Genomic DNA, 21692 nt, shown 5'->3' on the forward strand with positions numbered 1-21692 from the left:
TCTTCTGTGAAACCAGCTCCCAGTTTGGATTTGGGAGACAGACACTGTCTCTACTTTTAAGACTAAGTTTAAAACTTTCCTTTTTTGATAGAACTTATAGTTAGACTAGATTGGCTGACACTGAATGCTGAGTGTTTTGTCTTCACTTTGCATTTAATCATTACTTATTATTAATATTTAATCTTTCTTCCACAGTTTATGCTTTTTGTCCCGTTTTCCTCCCTTCACACCCCAACCAGTCACGGCAGGTGTTAATAGGGAATTTTTCCTTTCTGCTGGCCCCAAGTGCTTGCTTGCCTCCTTGTTTGACAGTTGGGGTTACTCTGTTTTATTCTAGGGTATCTACCTTACAAAATAAAGCACCTTAAGACAACTGCTGTTGTTGTTTGGCACTATTTAAGTAAAGTTGAATTGAAAAACTGAATTGAAATTAAAGTCTGATGAAATATATGTGTCAATTATGAAAATAAATGACAGAATAAATAGGGTGTCTTCCATTTCTCAGCATAACATAGATTGAACCTTTAGATGGACTAGGAACACTGTACAAAAATCGCATATGAAAAAAGTGTTATAAGCACAGATTATGAGCTACAGAAGATGACTGACAAGACTTGCTTCTAGAAGGGTTTTTTTGTCCACACGTAGCTTTTTTGTGTGTGCTGGAATCACACAAGGCTTTAAGCACCTCTCTCAAATGCTTATTGTTGCTAGGTTACAGAAACTGTCTTCTTTAAAGTTTTCTCCTTCACCATTGTTGACAGTGTGGACATCTTAAAGGCAGTCCCAACCTGATTTTGATTGGTGAAAGAAGGTACAGTCACAAGCACTCTGCAATGCAATCATTTTTGCACAAAGGACTCGCTGTTAGTAATCAACTTCATAGGAGTTGTATAGAAAGTAAATGCTGACAGCTGTAAATCTGTACATACAGATCTTAATAGTAATATACTTTCAGCAGGGTTTCCAGCAAGCTATTGTTAAATTTAGTCGCATTAGACTCATGTTGCAATGTTACAACTGTCCTTATCATCGGTTTCTCTGTCACACATAACACGGTGCACATTAAAGCATTACAAAACTTCATGAAAACATCAACTGCCAATCTGTTGTGTGTTTCCAATGCTAAATCATCATCCCAAAAATACATGCAAAGTTACTAATTAGTCACCGTTTGGTTAAAAGTTATAGGTTTAGAATGTGTTTAACATTACCAATGTAACTAACCTCCAGCATGCAACGCTATTCACATTATATTGAACAATTAATGGGAAACAGCAATTAGTGTTCCTAATGGGGAAAGGTTTTCTGTCAGACTTTCAGTTTTCTTAAGCTAATGCACAAGGAGCGATTTGCTTGTTGCACATTGCTTTGAAGCTAGTTGGTTACTAAGCCAACGTTCAAGGCTGTGGTTGCCTAGGTAACCAAAGCCTGGTTGTCCCCCAACCCAGTCAGTTCATTTAATGCTCTGCTCTAATCAGCCCTCCAAGCATGGATGCACTTGGTCACGTAACAGACACGCTCTGCTGCTCTGTTAGCTAAGTTAACTATTTACAGAAGTAACAATGCCGTGCAGGTGGAAGTTACTTCATTCAAATATCTCTCCCCCACAGTTCTATGGTCTCTGGTTGAGACGGTGCTGTAAATTGCTTCTTGTATAGTGCAGCTTTGTAACAGTTTGTTACAGTGTACAGCAGAGGTCAACAAGGGCCCAACAAGAAATCTTTATCCCAAGGCCTCCAAGGTGGTTAATCCAACCATGGCTCTGAGTACCCTAATAACAGGCTGTCATCACCGCCAGTTTGAAATGTACTTTTGTTTATCCCTGTGTCCTCTTTCTAAAGAAAGTTAGGCAACACTTTTAGTTTGAGGGTGGGAATCAGGAATCCTAATTTGCAGTCTAGTTGGATAGCATTTGGGTGGTCTGAGTAAACATGTGAAAAAAGATGATGCAGTTTACCCCAGGGGTACGGGGTTCTTCAAATACCGTGGTCCTAACAGCTCTCTGACTGGTGAATCATCTTTCCTACAGTACCTGTGAAGGTTTTTCGTAAACCAAACGCAGCTCACAGTCACTCTGTTGTGGGTTTCCAATGCACTTTCATGCTTACCAGTCACAGTTAAATAAAACATCAAACTCATGTTTCACCTCGCCTGTCTTTCACATAATTTGTAAAACTACTTGTGCGGTCTGTAAGAGCAGGTTAAAGGCTTTTGATGTAGTCACTGAACAACAACTTTATCTCTTCCTCCCCACAGACTAGACTAGAGCAGCATGCCCACATGAAAAAAGATTTTAAAAAAGAGAGAGGAGCTGTCGTGTTCACAGTCATCTTGAAAGGCTGCTTTTCAGGTGTAAAATTACAGTTGTTGCCCAATTTGATGATCCAATCCAGATGACATCATTGACTTAAAAGGAAAGCACTCATCACATTTGCAACCTGAACTCTTCCACTGAAAAACCTGTAAATTTTCTCCACAAGTGATGGATACACTGCTTCCTGCAGTATTTTCTTGGAAGGAGGACTGTCTCACCTTTATGCTCCATCCTGCCAGGCGTGGGAGTTGGGAAGTGTAATCTGGACAAGAATGTAGCTATACAGAATGTAGATTGCAGTTAAGTGTTAGATCATCTGTTTTATGCCTGAATTATGCTTCATTGGGAAATCCACATCCGTAAGTTGTAAGTTAATCCATAACTTACAACTCCTTTTAACCCTTTGCCGTAACCTTCTACGTAACTTGACATTCCCTTCTAGAGAAATAAAACTGCATGTCGGGTTGATGTAGCCTACAGCAACCGAATGGCGTGGAAGGTTGCGGTGTAGAGTTAAGAGGAGTTTCTGGTTACGTTTTACGTTTGGACGTAGATTTCCCGTAGACGTTTACATGCTTACTGTGATTTGCAGATGTCATGTGAACATATCAGTTTTAACTTAGCATGTTAGCATGCTAACATTTAGCCTATACCGCTAAACATAAAATACAGCTGAATCACATGAGAAAGCATTTTATTTGCAAATAAAGTTACAAATAAATAACAAATAAATAATGTGTCAGAAACCAAAGTAATGGATGAACTTAAATTTTAACTAAATGATCGATGAATCTCTGACAACATTCCCACCGGAGTGGTTTCTCTTGGCAAATGCTGGAGCTAGAGGTAAATTGAGAGGATTACTAAAGACATTCAAATAATTTGTCAGGGGATCATAAATGTCAAAAGAAAATTTCATGGCAATCCATCTTGTTTTGCAGGGTTTAAATACTGAACTACGACACACTCCCATTGTAGTGACCTTCAGCACAGCTAGCTTATTGACCTATCTCTCATTTCATCCATGTTTGTGTGAAAGATGGCCTCCTTTAAATAAATGCACCGATGCAGCAACAAGAAAAACAAAGCTATTTCAGAGAAATATGCTCTGACAAGGTCAGTAAACTGAAATAAAAAATTCTAGGACAACGGGTACCCGAGCGATGCATTCATTCCTCTTTGCTTTGTAGTGGCTGAACATTGAATTCATGGCCATTGGATATTTTCAAAAAAAGTGAGGACATGTCAGGCACACTGGGACTTTAGGAAAGTGATGAACAAAGAAGTTAAAGAGAAGTTAAAGTCAGAATCACATTAAGCTGTGAATAATTTTCAATAATATAATTATATAAAGCCCTACCATAAACTGGTGACATGCCCAAGTCCTCCTCCCCCCGAACCCCATGACCGTGAACTGGATAAGCAGCTGGATGGATGAAGAAAAATAGTTGGATAGGTGGATGATTTCATCATCCAATTAAATTGCAGTCTGCATGAAAATTGCCAGTTAAAATTACAGCATTTATAATTTGAGTTTTCTTACTTTTGTTCTAGCAATTGATTGCTGGATAACTCCCGGTGACCAAAATTTCCCCTACAATTCGATTAGACTTGCTGAATGGTTTCCCGAGAGACCTAAACCGCACGTGTTAAATCTGATTTCAATAGCTGCTGGAAGAATACATGACATTCAGATGGTTTTCCTCACCGGATTAGCAGAGGCCCACACGCGTCACAGCCTTTTGTCTTAAAGGTTAACACAACTTTGAGCTGTGTGACAGGGAACAGCCACAACCACTCGTCATTGCTGAGTCACTGCTGCATGGTCCTACCAGGTGCAAATAAGACAGCCCTTTGATCCCCCACACACACTCCTACACGTGAGTGCACACACACATGCAAATGCACTTTAATGAGCAGGCACATGCCATCCCTAAGTGAGGACAGATGCATGCTTGTGCAGTCCTGCACTCCGTCATGACCTGCTGACAGAAACAACGTGCGTGTGTGTGTTTTTACTCCTGCTTTCCCTGCTTGGCTTTCCTCTCATGCCACACTATTGTCCTCTCTCTCTCGCTCTGCTGATTGACTTCCTCTTCCTCTGAGTTGTCGCTAATGTCACCTTCCCTGCTGGCGCCCACACACTCTTTTTATCAACGGCTTCTCATCCGGGTTATGAAAATACAGGAAGTTTCCTGGGGATCTCCTGCATGGAAAAGAAATGTCCATCTCTCCCTGTCGCACACTCGTGTACTTCATGATAAAAGACACAATGTGCGATAAGGGGCCATGAACTGGCTCAAGGGTACACCTACACCATAGCTACTGGTCACCTCAGGAGATGAAGATGATATCTGCACTAATGATGTTCGCACCTCCACATTTAACACTGGCATCCACAGGAGCTTTGCAACAGGTTGAGTGACAAGCCAAATCTGTGACATGGCTATATAGACAAAAATAGACAAACACTGGAAGATCAGATTTCACTGCTCAGTAAAGGCTTCCAAGCAGTGAAAAGATAAATACTATAATTCACCACAAAACTGTTTGTGCAGCGGGAGAAGAAAGTCTTTCCTCCCAAACCCTCCTGCCATTCAGTCATGGACATTCTGTACTGCAGTTGTTGGAAACAGATCCCGGTTTGCTTTTTCTGCATGAGCTAAAGCTCATTAATCCACACTGGTGCTGGCTTACTTACGCAAGAAAGAATTGGGACTTCCTTTGGAAAGCAGCTGCTGAGAAATGGAATGAAAATCTCGCAATGGTCGACTAATTCCAAACTTCCCTGGAAAAACATTCCACTTCCTTCCAAACGAGATCCCGACTTGTTTGCATACATGGCAGGGAGAGGGTGGGTAGCTCCAATCGGGGGACAAGGTGGAGACGGACAAGGTCATGCAGGTGGGAAGAATGGTCAGGTGCTCGTCACAGGGCTTAGATGCAGAACTGTTTCAGCACTGAAACAAAGCCTTTTCTTTCTCTTTTTTTGTGACTCAAAACAATTTAAAAAAAAGTCTGCATTTTAGCAGATCCAACACCTCTTTGTGCTCCTCCTGACCGTGGCATATCAGCATTTTCACTGATTAAACATGCAGGCTACATGAAAATCCAAATAAGATTTGGGACTAGATTTTATGACTGAAGCAAACCGTTATAACTATTTGCATATTTTTAAGAATCATATGGGCTTTAGAAGATTTTTGCAGTTTGACAAGACCAAAAAAGATCAAGTTGCGATATGCTCTTTTTTAATAAATGGATTTCAAAGTTGTTTTGGGCTGTGCTGTTTACATCATAACCGCTTCTGTTTCCTTCATTCATGTTTCAGGAAGGCTTTAACACACTGTACTGTTCAAGGTTATTCAAGCTTAAAACATTGAGTGGTTCTACTGAATGAAGCTGACGTCAGCCAACATGCCCACACTATGTGACTATATTTAGTCTATATTATATTACAGTGGAAACTAACACTTGATATCATCATTGTTTGCAAAGATATAGAGTAATTACTGACCACAACAGGGTGCTTTTTGTTGTTTGTGCCTTTTGAGTTTACCTTGGGTGCATTTGTTGGTGTTTGTGTGTTTGTGCGTGCGTTGGTGTATTATCAACAACAGAGACAAAATGCAGTCTTGGAACTATCATGAGCTACCCTTACACCCACGGCAGCAGGTAAAGCAGGTGTTATATGTTTATCTGTCTTTTTGTCCGGTCGTCCTTCTATAAACACTGATTTTTTTTTTGTTGTATATTCACGATAGCTTCACATCTGTTTTGAATTCAGTCACGAAGCCTTGCAGGTGTGGAGCTGACATCACAATGAGTTCGAAGAGGGTTTTGGTCTGATAACGTGGAGTGTGATCCCGTAATGTTTTCAATTTTGGTTGTTTTGAGGAAAACCTATTACCACAAATTAACCAGAAATACTGGTTCAATTACTCCACAAGCCTAGCTGTTCATATGGACCAAAAAGCATCCAAATAAGAGTACATTTTGACCTTTTATCCTTTCCATCTCTTGCTTCCCACACATTTTGCTCGTCTGTGTTCCCAAGGGACTGTCCTGAAAACTCATAAAATGAACTATTACAATTTGTTCTGCCAAACAAGTTCACCTTAGCCAGAAACAACCAAATTTAGATTTAGGATACTGCAGTTACACCATGTAATTTTACCAAACTGAGGGGAGCCTGCTTGTTATTTTACAGCCTTGTTCAATATTTTCATGGATAAAATTAATTTTTGAGAGCTAAAATGTCTTTTCATAACAGAAATCTGGAGACTGCTGCTGCAGTTGGGAGTCTCGTGTGTGTGGTGTCATCTGGATTATATATGTGGAGTTCAAATACACATTAGGTAAGCAAACTGAGGATATTTTAAATATACTTAGAGAGCCTTTGTACTCAGATATTTGTATTAACCTCACAGACCATTGAATGGCATAAAGAGACCAAACCATTTCAAATTCAGTTTCTCGCAGTAAATGTTAGAAAAAAAAAAAGTTTTAAAAACACCAAGTGGCACCCACTGTGGGATTTTTATATATTTTTTTGAGTAAAGTTTATTCTTGTGAGATTTGAGTGCAGGGGTTTCATTTTTTCCACCATTTTCTGTCTTTCCAGCACTTGTGTGCATCGCTGCATGCAGATAGTTAATCCTCCTCACTAAATGAAACACCTATCCAAGAATAACCCCTCGCACAATGATTCTCTCCTGTGTCAAGACAGTGTGTCTGGCCAAAGCTAATTCAATAACTTTAAGCACGTTTGATCATAAAAATTAGTAGTGAAATTACCGCGCTTGACATTTTCATCTTTTCCTTTTCAAAGTGCGGTGTTGAAATCGGTCATGCAATCACCAATAGACATGAAACAGAAAAGTGTTTTTTGGCAAAAGGTCATATGTAAACACATGCACACACACACATACAGACACACACACGCAGGAAACAAATCCTCAGCAGCGGCAGCAGGGGCCGAAATTTCACTTTTCAACACCAGTCTCTGAGCAAGAGAGGTCTATAAAATGTAATTACCCTGAAAACGCTGCAGTAACACCGTGCTATACTCTGACTTATGAGAAACACTTAAATTGTATAAAAAATTATGATTCTAACATGGACTCAGTGACAGTACACATAGTATTCAAGGTAAAATTAAGTTTTCATGATGCAACGTGAAAACAGCTGCTTTTCTATTTCAGTCTTGGACAGCGTTTTCCCTTCAATTGTTTTAAAAGTGGAAAAATCACCACTTACAAAAAGTTCATCATGCCACGAGGGTTGAAAAGCAATAGAACATTGAGTCCTTATTAGACCCAATATACAGCACAACAGTGCGAAAAACAGATGTACTTTAAGTGAGCTGATTATCCTTCAGCACTTCGTCCTGGTGTGAAGAATGCCTCATCTCTGCTAAAAACCATCGGCAGTGTTGCAGTGCACCCAGCGACTTTTATGAGGTTTAGTGACTTAGTGTCTTCATCTTAGCTCAGTACATTTTGTTCTTTTTGCTGGCGAATTGGTTATTGGTAATATCAGCTCATGACATGGGTTTATTCGTTTAAAAATCTGTGGGTTTTCCTGCAACGTGATGAATAGAATTCATAGGTGAAAACAAAAGCGCAAGGGACGGTTTGACCTCATGTTTCAAGGTCACCAGCTCTTTTTAAAGTGCTATTCACACAGCCCAAAAAAAATCCAGATTTCCATAAAAAAAAGATAAATGTCTCTTTATGTTACCACCCCTATGTGTGCGAGAGTGTGTGTGTGAGAGAGAGTGTGAGGAGGGTTATGAGAACCGCGTCAAATTATCGTCACAAAAATGTAGGATAATTAGGTAGCATGCTCTGGTTATGTAGTCCTCACCTGCTGGCCTGGCACCAAGCAGACCCAGAAGAAATTATCATGCACCAGTCTGAAAAATGCAGACAGGCTCGTTTCATTAACAGTACCTTGTAGACATGCATGTTCCACTGTGCTCCTGTTGTGTCTGAAGTTTAAGGCTACAAAGCTGGATGCCAATTAGAGGTTTTGTAGCATGATTTAGGTGGAAAGGATCTGCGTGTGTGATGGAGAGAGTGGGGCTCTATAGAGCAGCGTGAAAGTGCAAAAGATGGAGAAAGATGTTTTTACTGGTTTCTTTTCGTTATTATACCATCAATTACACCTTTCTTTAAAAGGAAAACTCTTGGAACATGATGTGTTCATCAGGAGAATAATGTGAGTCATAGCTTAAGAAAGACAATGCAGATATACGATGCATATAAGCACAAAGGGTTATGTCAAAGATGCTCAAGGTACAGCCTTAAACCTGCATTCTATCTAATGACCAGCAGGAGGCAGCTCCTCGAGTTGTATAGAAATCTATGAAAGAATGAGACAATTACTGATTTTATTTATCATCTCAATAAACAGCTCAAAAGGGTTTAGTGTTTCAGTCACTAGTTTCCAGTCTCATTGAACTCAGAATTGCCCATTTAGAGTAAAACGAATGATTAACCATGCTTTGGTTTAGGGAGTGGCGCCACCAAATGATCATGTAGTGTCCTTGATTTCCATCCAATCGCAGCACAGTGGTGTGGTGGTTAGCACTGTTACAGCAAGGAGGTCCTTGGTTTGAAACTGGCTGGTGCCCTTCTGTGCAGAGGTTGCATGTTCTCCCTGTTGTCCCTCTGGTTTCCTCCCACCGTCCAGAGGCCCCACCATGACCATGACCTGGAGAAGTGGAAGAAAATAAATAGATGCATGGATCTGCTCTTACAATAATCCATTACTTCAATGGCCAAAACGCTTGATGTCTCCAAAATGGAAGTTCACAAGATGATGGGCAATGTCGAAGTTTTGCAAAATGACCAAGAAATGCTGCAGTACTAAAAACCAGGTGTGTCTTCTGTCCTGTAAAATACCCAGAATGTATGCACCACTTAGTATTACTTATACACTACTTACATTTACTTACACTGTAATTATTTCTTCTTTCCTGTAAAATACATGAAGTTTTGCAATACTTAAAATTACTCACAAAAGGAAATTACTTACAGTATAATTACTTTTTTGTTTCCTGCAAAAACCTGACTCATTACTTATTCAAGTGTACCTACCGTTAAGTACGTGCAGGTAAATATAATTACATGTAATTTCATAATTTCAAAATTCATTGAAATTCTATTTAATCACAGGGGAATTAGTCGTGGGCCATATTATGAAGTGTCACCTAGTTTTTTACAGTATTGTACCTCAAAATCTGAGCTAATTTCTAAAACAGTACATGAAAATGATAATATTGAGAGGTTAGATTCATTTTCAAAAAGAACACCATTCACAAGAGTGCAGGTACAATACACAGACACAGTTAACAGAGTAAGCTAAAACTTTGGCTTACTCTTTAGCATGTCTTGTAAAGTTGTTTCATTGAATCTCTGAATTGGAGTTTTTGATACAGTCCTTTGTTAATTCAAATGACAACAAATGTTTCTATTCCAATCCTGATTTTCTCCATTAATCTCAATAATCAGATCCCACAAAATGCGTTTCACAGTTTGTACTCAACTGTGTTAGAAAAGCAGCGATCCCGCCGAGAACTGCGGTTATCCCCTTCTTCTCTGTGGATAATTTCCAACATTACTATTTTTCTACCTAATGTGAATTATGAGAACATCAGATAATAGATGTTCGAGATAAAACCCAGACCCCAAGGAGCCAGTTCAGGTATATACAAGTCAAACGAGTGCCAACATGCAGAGCCGAGCGAGTGTGTGGTGGTGATAAATTTCTTCGAGATTGTTAACTTTTCATGTAACTGTACTCTGTCAATTTATTTTAAAAGATTAAACAGAAAAATAAATGGATGCCGAAAAACTGCAGGAGTGTGCACATGTCTCTGCCCTGGAGACCTCGGAGATAATCCGCTGGATATAAACACCTTTCTCATTTGTCACAGTTACTTTCAGTAGCGTCCAGGTGTATGACTGGGTTTTTGTATCCATGTTTGAAAAGTTTAGCTGGCTTTTGCCATCCTGCCACTGAAGCGCTGAATAGAGTCATATGGAAAATGGAGTCATTGACTCTCACAGCTGATGACGAGAGTAAGATAGAGGGCTATTAAATCTCTCAAGGGAAAATAATGCAAATAAAGGGTCTGCAGCACCGAGGGAGCTGATAGCGTTTTTCCTGTGGATCGGAAAATGGAGCAGGCTCTGTCCTACACCGCTGGTGGGAACGTCTGTCAGCAAGCCACAGCCGGGTCACATTAACTACCAGTTTTCCCACAATCTGGCCTTTATTACAAGGGCTAATAGCAACCCTAGAGTCAGGTAGATCTGAACTGCCCCACAGAGAGAACTCTGAACACAGCCTAATTCATACAGGACGGTCTAAAAATATCTCCCTGACTGTGTTTGATATGATGCCGAGGAAAGGAGTCAGTTCCTCAGCTATCACAAAGGATGTTGTTGAGGATGTTGTGTACGCTGAAGGTGGTAAAGGAACAGTATCCAGTTAATTTCAGACTGGTGCCGAATCTGTATTATTTAAATGGGATACAGACCTGCAACCTTGGCCAGAGCGGGGCTTTAAATCTCACTTGTATAGCAAGTTTTAAGCTGTGATGTGGCCACAATCCTGCTTGGTTTGGAAAGCGATCTGTGACTCAACAAAAACACACATCAAACTTTTGCACTCATAACCCAAAGGAAAGCACCGTTCCCTGTTGCTTTGTAACATTTCCACCTTACTCATGTTGAGTCACAAAGCAGAAACAGGGAAGGATTTTTTCCCCCACTTCACAAATAAGTCATTCAGGTTTTCTTGGAAGCAGCAAAGACCAAGATGAGATCAGCTTTAAACTTACACTTATCACTTCCATATTTTGTCTATATCAGGTGCCAAGCTTTGTGAGTGATTAATGTAATGGCTCCACAGAGGCACTTCACACAAATGTTAAAAACAAGAACGTGTAGCAGGTCAGAATTTCTGCTGATATCGACTCACTGTGGAAACATATATCACTAACACATCAATGCAATGTTTATATACTGAAGCTCTGTGCTGCTGTAGGTCTGGAATGATGCCTGCAGCCACTTAGTCACTGGACCACCACTTTTGAACAATAATTGTTCATTGTTAAATTGGAGGAAAGAGTGGATGATAACAGTAAATTCATGGCGTAAACAGCCAAAGGTAAACGTTTGTACTTTACTATGAACTTAGGTCCAATATTGGGGTAAAAAAGCAGCATACTTTTTTCATTTTGGCATTCAGTATTTAATTTAAAGGTGTCCCCTTCACACGGTGGGCTTGGGGATGTGACAGCTAGCGATGGCTCCTCACAGCAAAAGTCTGGCTGGGTCCTTTCAGTGTGGAATTGTTGTCCGTGTGCCTGTGTGGGTTAGTACTCCAGTGTCCTCCCTCAAGCCAAAGGCACACATGTTAGGCTAAATTTAAGCGTTAGTTGGCTGTAGGTGTGGATTTTTAATTTTTAATTAAATTTTATTATATAGCCCCAAACCACAACAGTCACCCCAAGGTGCTTTATATTGAAAAGCAAAGACTCTACAATGATAAAAAGAATACAGCAACAATCAAGAGACCTACATTTGAACAAGCACTTGGAAAAAGTAGAGAAGAAGAAGTCCCTTTTAACAGGAAGAAACCTTATGATGCTCCAGCCTCACCTTGCCTTTGAAATGGATATGACCTTGATGATTAAGAAATTTTTCTTTTCCCAAGGTCCATGTTTATGCTCTAGTCATTTTAAAACCTCAAAACCAAGGTGTCATTAATTCTGCAAGCACTAATCAAGTAATAAATCGTTTTGTCATATCACAAGCGTTTCTGGACTGTCAGCCTCTTTAGATCCTTTTCCTTCTCCATGCACCTTGGAAGTAGTTGTGGTTTTAACAGAAACCTCCTTTCAGTTTCCTCCAATTCTCTATAGTCTGCTCACTGCGTACGTAGGAAAGTGTTATCCCTCATCTTTAAATGCCCTATAATTCCTATGCCCTTTGCACTGTCAATAGCTGTAACACTGAGCCACCAGGGACCCTGGCTACAATGGTTTGGTTTTCAGCACTGAGTAAACAGGAGATGCAGCTAATATTGTGTGCACAAAGATAGACTTTCCAGCAAGTGGAGCACCAAAAAAAAAAAAAAAAAGCAGCTGCGCATTATGTGAAGACTGGAAAGTCTCTGTGACGATGATGGGTCCCAGTATGAGGAAGTGAGGATTGAACTGCTCCCCAAACACATGGGAACCAACATAAGTGTGAAAGAGAACGGCGATTTAGTGTGAACTGAAGGGCAAGCCGTTTGAAGTATTTCGTGATGGATAGTCTCAATCCTGGCAGTGCATCTCAGACGCTTGTATGAATCTACGTGTGAAAAGAATGTGCAGAGGAAAAAAACACAGGATAAACAATACAGTAACAGCAACAGAAGGAAATGAAGTCAAGTGAACAGGAAGCTGCCGGACTTCCCGTTCAAGATGCACATAATTGGTGTTAATGATTGTGAGTGCTCCGAGGGCAGTTATTCACAGCTTCTTGGTATTTGCCAACATTTATCAGTAGTGCTCTCAGATATAACAATGTGATACTTTGTCATGTTATTGACATGAGAAAGGCTGTGTTACTGCCACTTTTTTATTTTCCCAAATGCGCTCCTTCTACTGCCACAGGATTGGTTTTTGTTTTTTGTTTTTTTTTGCAGTAGTCTTTACTATCAATCATAAAAGCCTGACGTTACACAGAACACAAATAAAGTATACGAGATGCACTAAAGTGAGCAATAGCAGGCTTCATATTTAACCGACTAGTCATTATTATTTCCAGTAAGGTTAATTTAGAAAACTCTGGCAGCACGGGGAGACAGAGAAACGCAAATGAATACCAGACTTTTGCACATAGTTAAAGTTAGAAAAAAAAAATATAGCATAAAAAATGAATTCACCAGAACAAGTGATTGCTCTGCAGTGCAGACTCGTTTGGGATACAGAGGAAGGCCTTGTGTTTTTATAGAGCAATATTCTAGAGGCAATGCAAAGGCTTTTTAATAGAGTACCGTTTTATGATGACTGACTTTGGAAATTAGTCTCTTTCTTTCTATTTTTTGCACGCAAGTTGGGGATACATCATCCACAGATGAAGGGATTCCATGCTGTGTCCTTAGCATCAGTCACAGTGAGCACAGTCACCTTAAAGAGCCCAAGCCTAAGAATAGAAAAACGAGAAATGCGAACAGAGCAGAGCAAAACGATGTTACTCTGCTCACACACGGTTGGCACAATGGCAGCTTTATGACTGCTCACAGGTGGCCCTTTAAAGTTTACAAACATCCTCTATAAAGCTGCCAAGTGACTTTGTACTGACTCATCTTCACCAGCACACCGCTCCGCGTGCACCTGCGTGCTCGCATGCAGGCCAAGGTTGCCAAGCGCTGAAAGAAAGACAGCATTTAATGTTTAACATGCTAAAAAAAAAAAGGAAATTAAAAATGTGCAAATTGTTTGAGCAGATTAACGTCACAGGATTAGCCCCGCACCGCCTCGCAGATTGAGTTCTTCTCGTGCATCCACGAAAACAAAGCGATCGCGATTTCTGCAAACAGGCTGGTTATCATCACAGATGTAACTGTGCTTCCCAGGACCTGAGCTGTTTACAAGCTCATGAATTTCTTAATGGAAAGTATTTGCCCCCAACAAAGTGACCGCCAGTACTGTTAGATGTGTTACTAGGTGCATGCCTCCCGTTTTCCACATAAACCTGCTGACTCTTAAATTGTGTCGTGCTCAGTTAAGGCTTTTTCAGAGTGATCACGCGTCTTCGAAGTCAGTTTGCATGCAAAGGTGGAGAGAAAACAGGAAAAATCATTTTAAATACACACAAAAAAATCACACTCTTTTAAAGATATATATTAAAGACTTTCACCATGACTACCGTGGCCTTTCATAATAAAGAAAATCACCAAATGGTTGAATATTCTTATAAAACACTGCAGATGCCTCAAGTGACTTTATTCAATTTTATTCTATGTTATTATTTATTTATTACTATATTGGGTATTATGTTTTTTTGGTGGGTCTTTGTTCCTTTTAATTTTTCTAGATAAATTTATCTCCAGAAAAGTAAAAGGGCCAAAATGTTGAATTTTAACATGTGCACAAACCAATGGGTGGAGACATCCATCTCTATTTTTGCAACATATTGAGGCTTTTGAATGTTTATGAATGTTTTACATGTATTTCTGGTCTTGTCTTCTTGACATACTGCAGGGGATCACTGTGAAACTCCTGCGGTCTGTCAAAAAATGTGGGAAAATATTGGAGATTATTATATACGACGTAAAAACCAAACCTTTCAGCCCCGCAGAGCCATACATAAATAATGTGAAGAAAATCCACTTGCTTCAAATCAAATATAACTATGACTGATGTTCTGCTGCGCTGGCAGCTGTGCATGTAAACTATTACATCTTAAAACTTCAGGGACCCCAACAGAACTCACTGGGGTCCAGTGAGGACATTTGCAGATGCTGTGGTTTACACATTCCCCACTGTGCACATAGTCAATCTTCAGTTCTGTTCATGCAAGCGAGATTGGTTCATTTGTCATCCTGGATAAGAATCCAAACACATGCGCTAACAAATACCAGAGAGTACATCACTGACTTTATTGGTGGTGTGGTCAGTGAAATCACTGAGAGCTGGGTCAAAGTTAGGTAGATGAAACTTACTTTGCTATGCAGAGGCCACGGAATGAGACAGTTCGTTATTCCTAGTTCAGAAACACATAACCTTACCAAAACTGTAATAATGTCTGTGCCAATTAATACACCATAACTGCAGCCCTTTAATGAGCTCTCCAACCGGGCAATTGAAATTTAAAATGTCTCAGGGAAGTCAACATAGATTTGCCAAGAATGCTCACATGAAAGGTTGCAAAGATCCCTTTTGTTTTCGTTATTCGTCCCACTCACTGTGAGTGTTCGATGTGGTTTATTCTGCAAACTTATATAAACCCACGGGACCAAAGTGCTGCAGAAAAGAAATCATAAAGCACTCATTTACTTTCCCTTTGACTCACACAGATACACCAACCGTGCAAGAAAATACCTTGAGCGAGACTTTCTTGTGCCCTTTCTTCTACATCTAATGATTGCGGACATCTAGGAGTAAACCGGTCTCAAACTTTCCAAAACAGGTTTAATGAAAAGTCTGAGAGATGGTGGGAATATGTGCCAAGAGCCGGCAGACTTAAGTTTTAAGTCACTGATCAACCATATTCAATCAATGTGCTACAGCTGTAACATGACATGACACTGTACCTGCGTGTGTGTTAAGCTGTTTCCTGGAGTAATCTTCGCTGAAAGTTGCTTAATGTCTAAATGCTAACTCTTGGACTTGAAAGCTCCTGTGGACTGAACATGTGTCAGAAGCATTCATACTACAGTAAGTACACAAGCAAATAAAATATTACACATCACATTTCAAGATATAAAATGGTATAATTCTTCTCTAAGGATGGCAGCATCAGTCACTTGGTCCTTGTCATTAACTTAAAGTTTGGATGGACTCAGCACTTGGCAGAAATATTTGTATTACAGTAAATAAGTAGGTTATTGAGTAAGTTAGCAAATAAAAAAAGATTTATGTATGTAGCGCCTTTCAATATACAAAACATGTGGTGCTTCACAATAAGTAAAACCACAAAAAGAAACAACACTAAATAGTACACTGCCGCAATTAAAATAATAGTCTTCATCTGCTCTTTGAACGAATTCACTGAGCTCACAGATCATAGATTGGAGGGCAGAGAGGTCAAAGTCTGCAAAGCCTTTGTCACCTTTAGTTATGTATGTTTTTGGAATGGATGACCAGCTCTGATCAGAGATCCTGCTGGAGACGGATGGCTGCAGAAGTTCAGTGATGCAGGAAAGTGAAGGTGAAAACCAGAAATTGAATTTAACGTGGAGCCAGTGCAGTGAGATCATAAGCAACGCTTGGCTGATCTGATCAAGAGCTTTCCTCATATTGTACAACTTGCAGATGATCCAGGGAGGATGCCTGAGGCAGGTAGTCCAGGCAAGATGAAATAAGAGCGTAACCCATCACAAGGGCAGAATTTTAATTTGTAGTGTATGGTCATTGGTCTGAGGTATAGTCTCCAGTAAGTTACTTCTGCACAGTGACAAGTGTCGCTTGCAGTGATCCATAAATAAACACCCTATCTCTGCGGCTCCCTCGTAGTGTTTTTAGCATCTTTCAGACCATTATTATGGTTTGCATATAGCTGTCTAAGCTGTGATCAACCCACTGTATGCTTCTGTTACAATACCGCACAGGCAATAGACAAGGAACACTTAAAGGCAGATATTTTTCCAGGTTTATCTGTGCCTGCTGAGTGTTTCAGTGGACAACTTTTTCTAATGTTCTTTGCTACCTCAGCTTTAAATAAAGTGTGCGCAGCTTGTGTGGCTTATTTAGCTCCGACTAAGCTGAAACCAAATGCAGCAGCGATATGTTCTTCCACGTTCCGTTTTCATTGTTACAGTGCCACATCACCACAGCAGTCATCTCAGCACCTTTTCCACTGTGAGGTAAAGACCTTATAGTATTTTTGGAAGACGTCCAACAATTCCCTTTGAACTGCACTTGCTGACAATGATAATGACTTTTGGGATGATGTTTTCTTTTGTCACCCAGGAAAATATGGCAGGGCTTAATGGTAATTAATCTTTTTTAAGCGTAATTGTTTTGTTAGAAGTGAGTGACAGGAAAAAAAATACCTTGGTGCGTCTTCCTTTCTCTTCGTGTCACCTTTTAATTTATCTGCCGCATCTTCTATTTCTGTATTAATATCCATCCTTCTGCAAACAGCCACAAAGAGGCCCAGCCTTGCCTTGTTTGCACTTCCCCAGCACTCCCAGTTTGATTCGCTTCTTGATGGATCAGTGGAAAATGTATGGCAATTTCACCATCTCAGTCTGTTGCACAGCAATGCGGGAGGATATATTTGGAAGCTGTGAATGGCCTTTCTGTCAGTAGACTTTGCACTGAATAGACTGAGAGAGAAAGCTGCCCATACTGTTCAAATACATCAGCTATTAGGCTTAGTTTATATAGAAACAGTACCGTCTGGCTCTAAAGAACAGTTTGACAGGACACGTGGCAGACACATAGCTGGCCTTTTGCAGAATTCAGCCTGCACATTTTTGGACGGTCTTAAAAGTCACTCAGCATCACCTGTTTTACTCTATATGTGGATGTCTTCTTTCCATTAAGCTAACAATGAACAGATGTGTTGTTGATCATTGCTTTCACCGAATAAGAATCTGCCCGTCTCCATGACACGAGTACTCGTGCTCTGGTGCTGCAGAAAAAAGCGCGATGTCAAACAGATATTTAAATAGCGCGCAAGGCTTTGACATAAAGTAATAAAAATACTTGCAACACAATTTCATAAGTGCTGTCAGTGTTGTCTAGGCATCCCAGTTTAAAATTAAGTTTCACCACAGAGTCTTGCGCTTTGACATCTGTCAAAGTGAGACAGCGGCAGCGAGCAGTGAATAGGTGGTATTGTACAGCTAGAGCCTTGGTGAAGATAACTTCATCGTGAAGGTTGCTCTCACAGTGCAGAGGAAGAAAAATGGCTTTTATTAACAGACTTTATTCACAGTTGCAGAAAAGAAGGTCCATGAGAACGGAATAATTAAAAAAAATAACCTTTAGCATTTAAATTAAAACAGCTAGCTGGTTGATGAATAACATCTTTATCTTGGAGTGTAAATGAAAATTACATAACTCTTATAAAATACGCATGAGGGAACTGTGGAGACAACAGTGGATTACGTTGGACGGTGTCTTGTTTTAGTATATACTGCGTATTTGAGCAAACTGTAATCTTGTGTACGTCCTGTAGTACTTTATGTGTGTTCTTGTAAAATAATTTATTGTTATGACCTGTTTTGGCATCGACACTGAATCTCATCTCTGGATGTCCGTTAGCATCTAGCACCGCAGAACTGCCTGTCATTCCTGCAGGACGATCATTTTATTTATTCATTTGTCACTAGAGGCAAAAGAAATAAAAGCTATAGTCTTTACCTTACAGTATAAAGCACCTTGAGACGACTGCTGTTGTGAACTGAATTGAAAAAACCTTTAAACAACACAGACAAATAGTGAACTTGGTCTAGAGATGTCTATTAACACATCACACAGATGGAGACTTTTACCAACTTTAACTTTTAAACTTTAACTCTGATCTTGGCTCCTAAAATAGTTACCACATTTTTTCAGCCTGTTGGTGATGGCAAGCTTGGGCCATTGCCATTTTTCAACTAAGCATCTAATTTGCCTGATCTGGTACTTAGTACCAAGGCCTAACTAGTAATATGGTAAATCAGCCTTCTGGCTGCTCCCAGGAGGACCCGAGTGGTGAGGGAGTGGACTGCTGTGAGCCCACAGAGGGCCAGCACAGCTCCTGGATCTAGGCAAGCTTCCAGCCCCCAGCACGCATACCAGCCCATCTTCCTACCCCCAGGGCTTTCTCACTGATGGCTTAGACTGGCTTTTCGCTGTGCCATGATGCTTTCATTAAACTAGTTTATTCCCTGTTTTCCACTGCTGGGCATCTCTCCCATCTGCATTCACTCATAGCAATTGGCCAAGCTGCTGAGGCTCTGGAGGACATGGAAGCTGTGTTTCAGTAGGGATGCATGGCCCTGTTTTCTAAGGATCCAGTTGCAAAGGTAGAAAAAAGACTGCATCTGTGTCGCACAGATCTACATCACAGGGCTTTATAGAAGAGTGGCTTATGTTGGCAATGAGAGAACAGTCATTCTTTTGTAATTACCTGCATTGTTGCAGAGGCACTTTGCATAATCCAAAGTAAGTTATGTAACCAGTCTTAATTGAGCATTGGGAAAGTGAAAACCACACATGTAGCTCGCGCACCAGAGATATAGGAACAGAATGATGAAAAATAGTTTTATGGAGGAAAAAGTTAAAGACTACCAACTGCATGCAGAGGCGCGTGCAAAGCTAGCTGCAGCGGATGCAAGACTGGCTGATCCAGAATTAGAGATGTCTGCGTCTTGTGTTGTGTGTCCAGCTCAATTGCACCTTCCAGTATTTGTGAGTCTCCAATGGTTTTGCTACTGTTTGCATATTGATAACCACAACTTCACTTATTACAGTCTAATAAAACAAGATCTAAACTAATTTAATACCACAATGCTACTAACTGGTAATACTGTGTCTTAGTAACGACCTGTGAGACATAATCTTCACTTAAACCTCATCAAATTTAGGAAATTTAGGAAAACGGGCTCTATGTGTTATTTTGCATTCAAATGAAGTTTTGAAGTTCAGTATCTTTGTACAACTAGAATTACATAAAGTTAGCATCTATTTTGTTGTTAGAGCCAATCTACAGAGAAATATTTTTGATACTGTTTCAGTTATTATGTTACATGCTTGATTTTGTATAATATGTTGTTAGAGAATATATGCTGCGTGTTTAATTTGTGTCAGGTAAGAAAACATCACAGCGCATGTGTGGTAGCAGGTTAGAATGAGCCAGGATGGCAATGGAAATTTTTGTGTGCTGTAGCAGCAAACAGTTTTTTGACCGTGACATTGTTTTTTTGTATGTACGAGTCAGAAATAAATCTGGACAGCTCACATTAAGAAGTGTAAGAATTATTTTTTCAAAGCTTGGGACTGAAATTCGTCAGCACATTTGTCTTGACTCATTACTGAGTATAAGACAAGTACCATACAGCTGCTGTGCATGTTTATTCATTCACTGTGTGAAAGAGTAATGTCACTGCAAGCAACAGGAGTGCAGGGGATTTTGCTTTGCTAGATGTTTTTCACTAAAATGGAGAAGATTATAGAGGTAGCAAGCTGGCGTATAATGGTTAGTGCTGTCCGCTCACAGTGGGAAGGTTCCTGTTCTGCTGGTCATGTTCTCTCTGTGCTTGCACGGGTTTTCTCCTTGTTTTCTTGTTACCGATTACAGCTACAGTATTACAGTATATAGTTATACCCCTCTTAAATATGTATCTGCACTCTATTAAAAGGGGAAGTCTTCCCAATACATTGTACTCTGCGAACATATCGCTATTCCATAAGAAGGACAAACCAGCTGATCAATGTGCTTCCTATCGCCCAATTAGCTTAATAAATGTTGACAGCAAAATTTGGTCCAAAATACTGTCTAGTAGACTAGAGAACTATATACCTAAACTTATTAAGGCAGATCAGACGAGCTTTATCAAGAATAGAGAATCATTTACAAACATGAGAAAATTACTGAATATTATAGAACACTCCAATGTAACCAAAACACAAGGACTTGTTGTATCACTTGATGCGGAAAAGGCTTTTGACTGCGTTGAGTGGACTTATATGTTTGCTGTGATGGAGAAATTTGGCTTGGGCTTTATAGACATGATCAGACTGTTATATGTCACACCAAGAGCAAGTGTTTTAGTAAATGGTATTAAATCATCAGAATTCTGTTTACAGAGATCAACAAGACAGGGGGACCCGACTTCCCCATTAATTTTCGCTTTAGTAATTGAACCACTGGTAGAGGCCATTAGAAATAATCAAAGTATATCTGGATACCAAATTCAAGGATTTGAATTTAAAATTTTGCTATACGCAGATAATGTTCTGCTGTTTGTCACCAATCAGGGCTGGACTGGGACAAAAAATCGGCCCGGGCATTTTGACTAGAGACCGGCCCACCAAAAATGTGACGTCATTCAGGGGTAAAACCGCAAGGGATTCTGGGAACTTGTGGCAAGAGGTACTAGCGCATGCAGGCTTTGAATTGAACTCAGTTACACAGCGATAAAAAAAACCACAAAAAATGGCAAGAAGCTGTTGTATTATTAACTGCAATAGCCGGTGTTGTGCCAAAAAGTGATTGTCTGCCAAAAAGTGATTGCTCGTATTTCAAGTTCAAGTTCAAGGTTCTTTATTTGTCACATGCATAGTTATACAAGTATAACACACAGTGAAATGTAGCCTGACACGCTCCTCGACATGTGCAAAAATGGGGGGGGGGGGGTAGAGGAAGAACATTATATATATATATTAGAGCTGGGCGATATGGACCAAAATTCATATCTCGATATTTTTTAGCTGGATGGCGATATAAGATATATATCTCGATATTTTTTTAATCCCATAAAGTAAGAACAAAAAGAGAGTTCTTGGTCAAAGGTACTTGTCCCAGATGTCACACATGTAACTTTTATTAAGATACAACTGTAGATGTACACGAAAAAATTGTCAAAAATAAATTGTCAGCATTTATTAAATAATAATGCTCCATTTTTTTTCTTTTCATACATAACAAAAAGC

The sequence above is a fragment of the Aulonocara sp. 'chitande type north' Nkhata Bay genome, linkage group LG12 (assembly GCF_057382095.1).
Source record: "Aulonocara sp. 'chitande type north' Nkhata Bay isolate Kocher_YH1m ecotype deep benthic linkage group LG12, A_spYH_male_GT1.1, whole genome shotgun sequence".
Classification (NCBI taxonomy): Eukaryota; Metazoa; Chordata; class Actinopteri; order Cichliformes; family Cichlidae; genus Aulonocara; species Aulonocara sp. 'chitande type north' Nkhata Bay.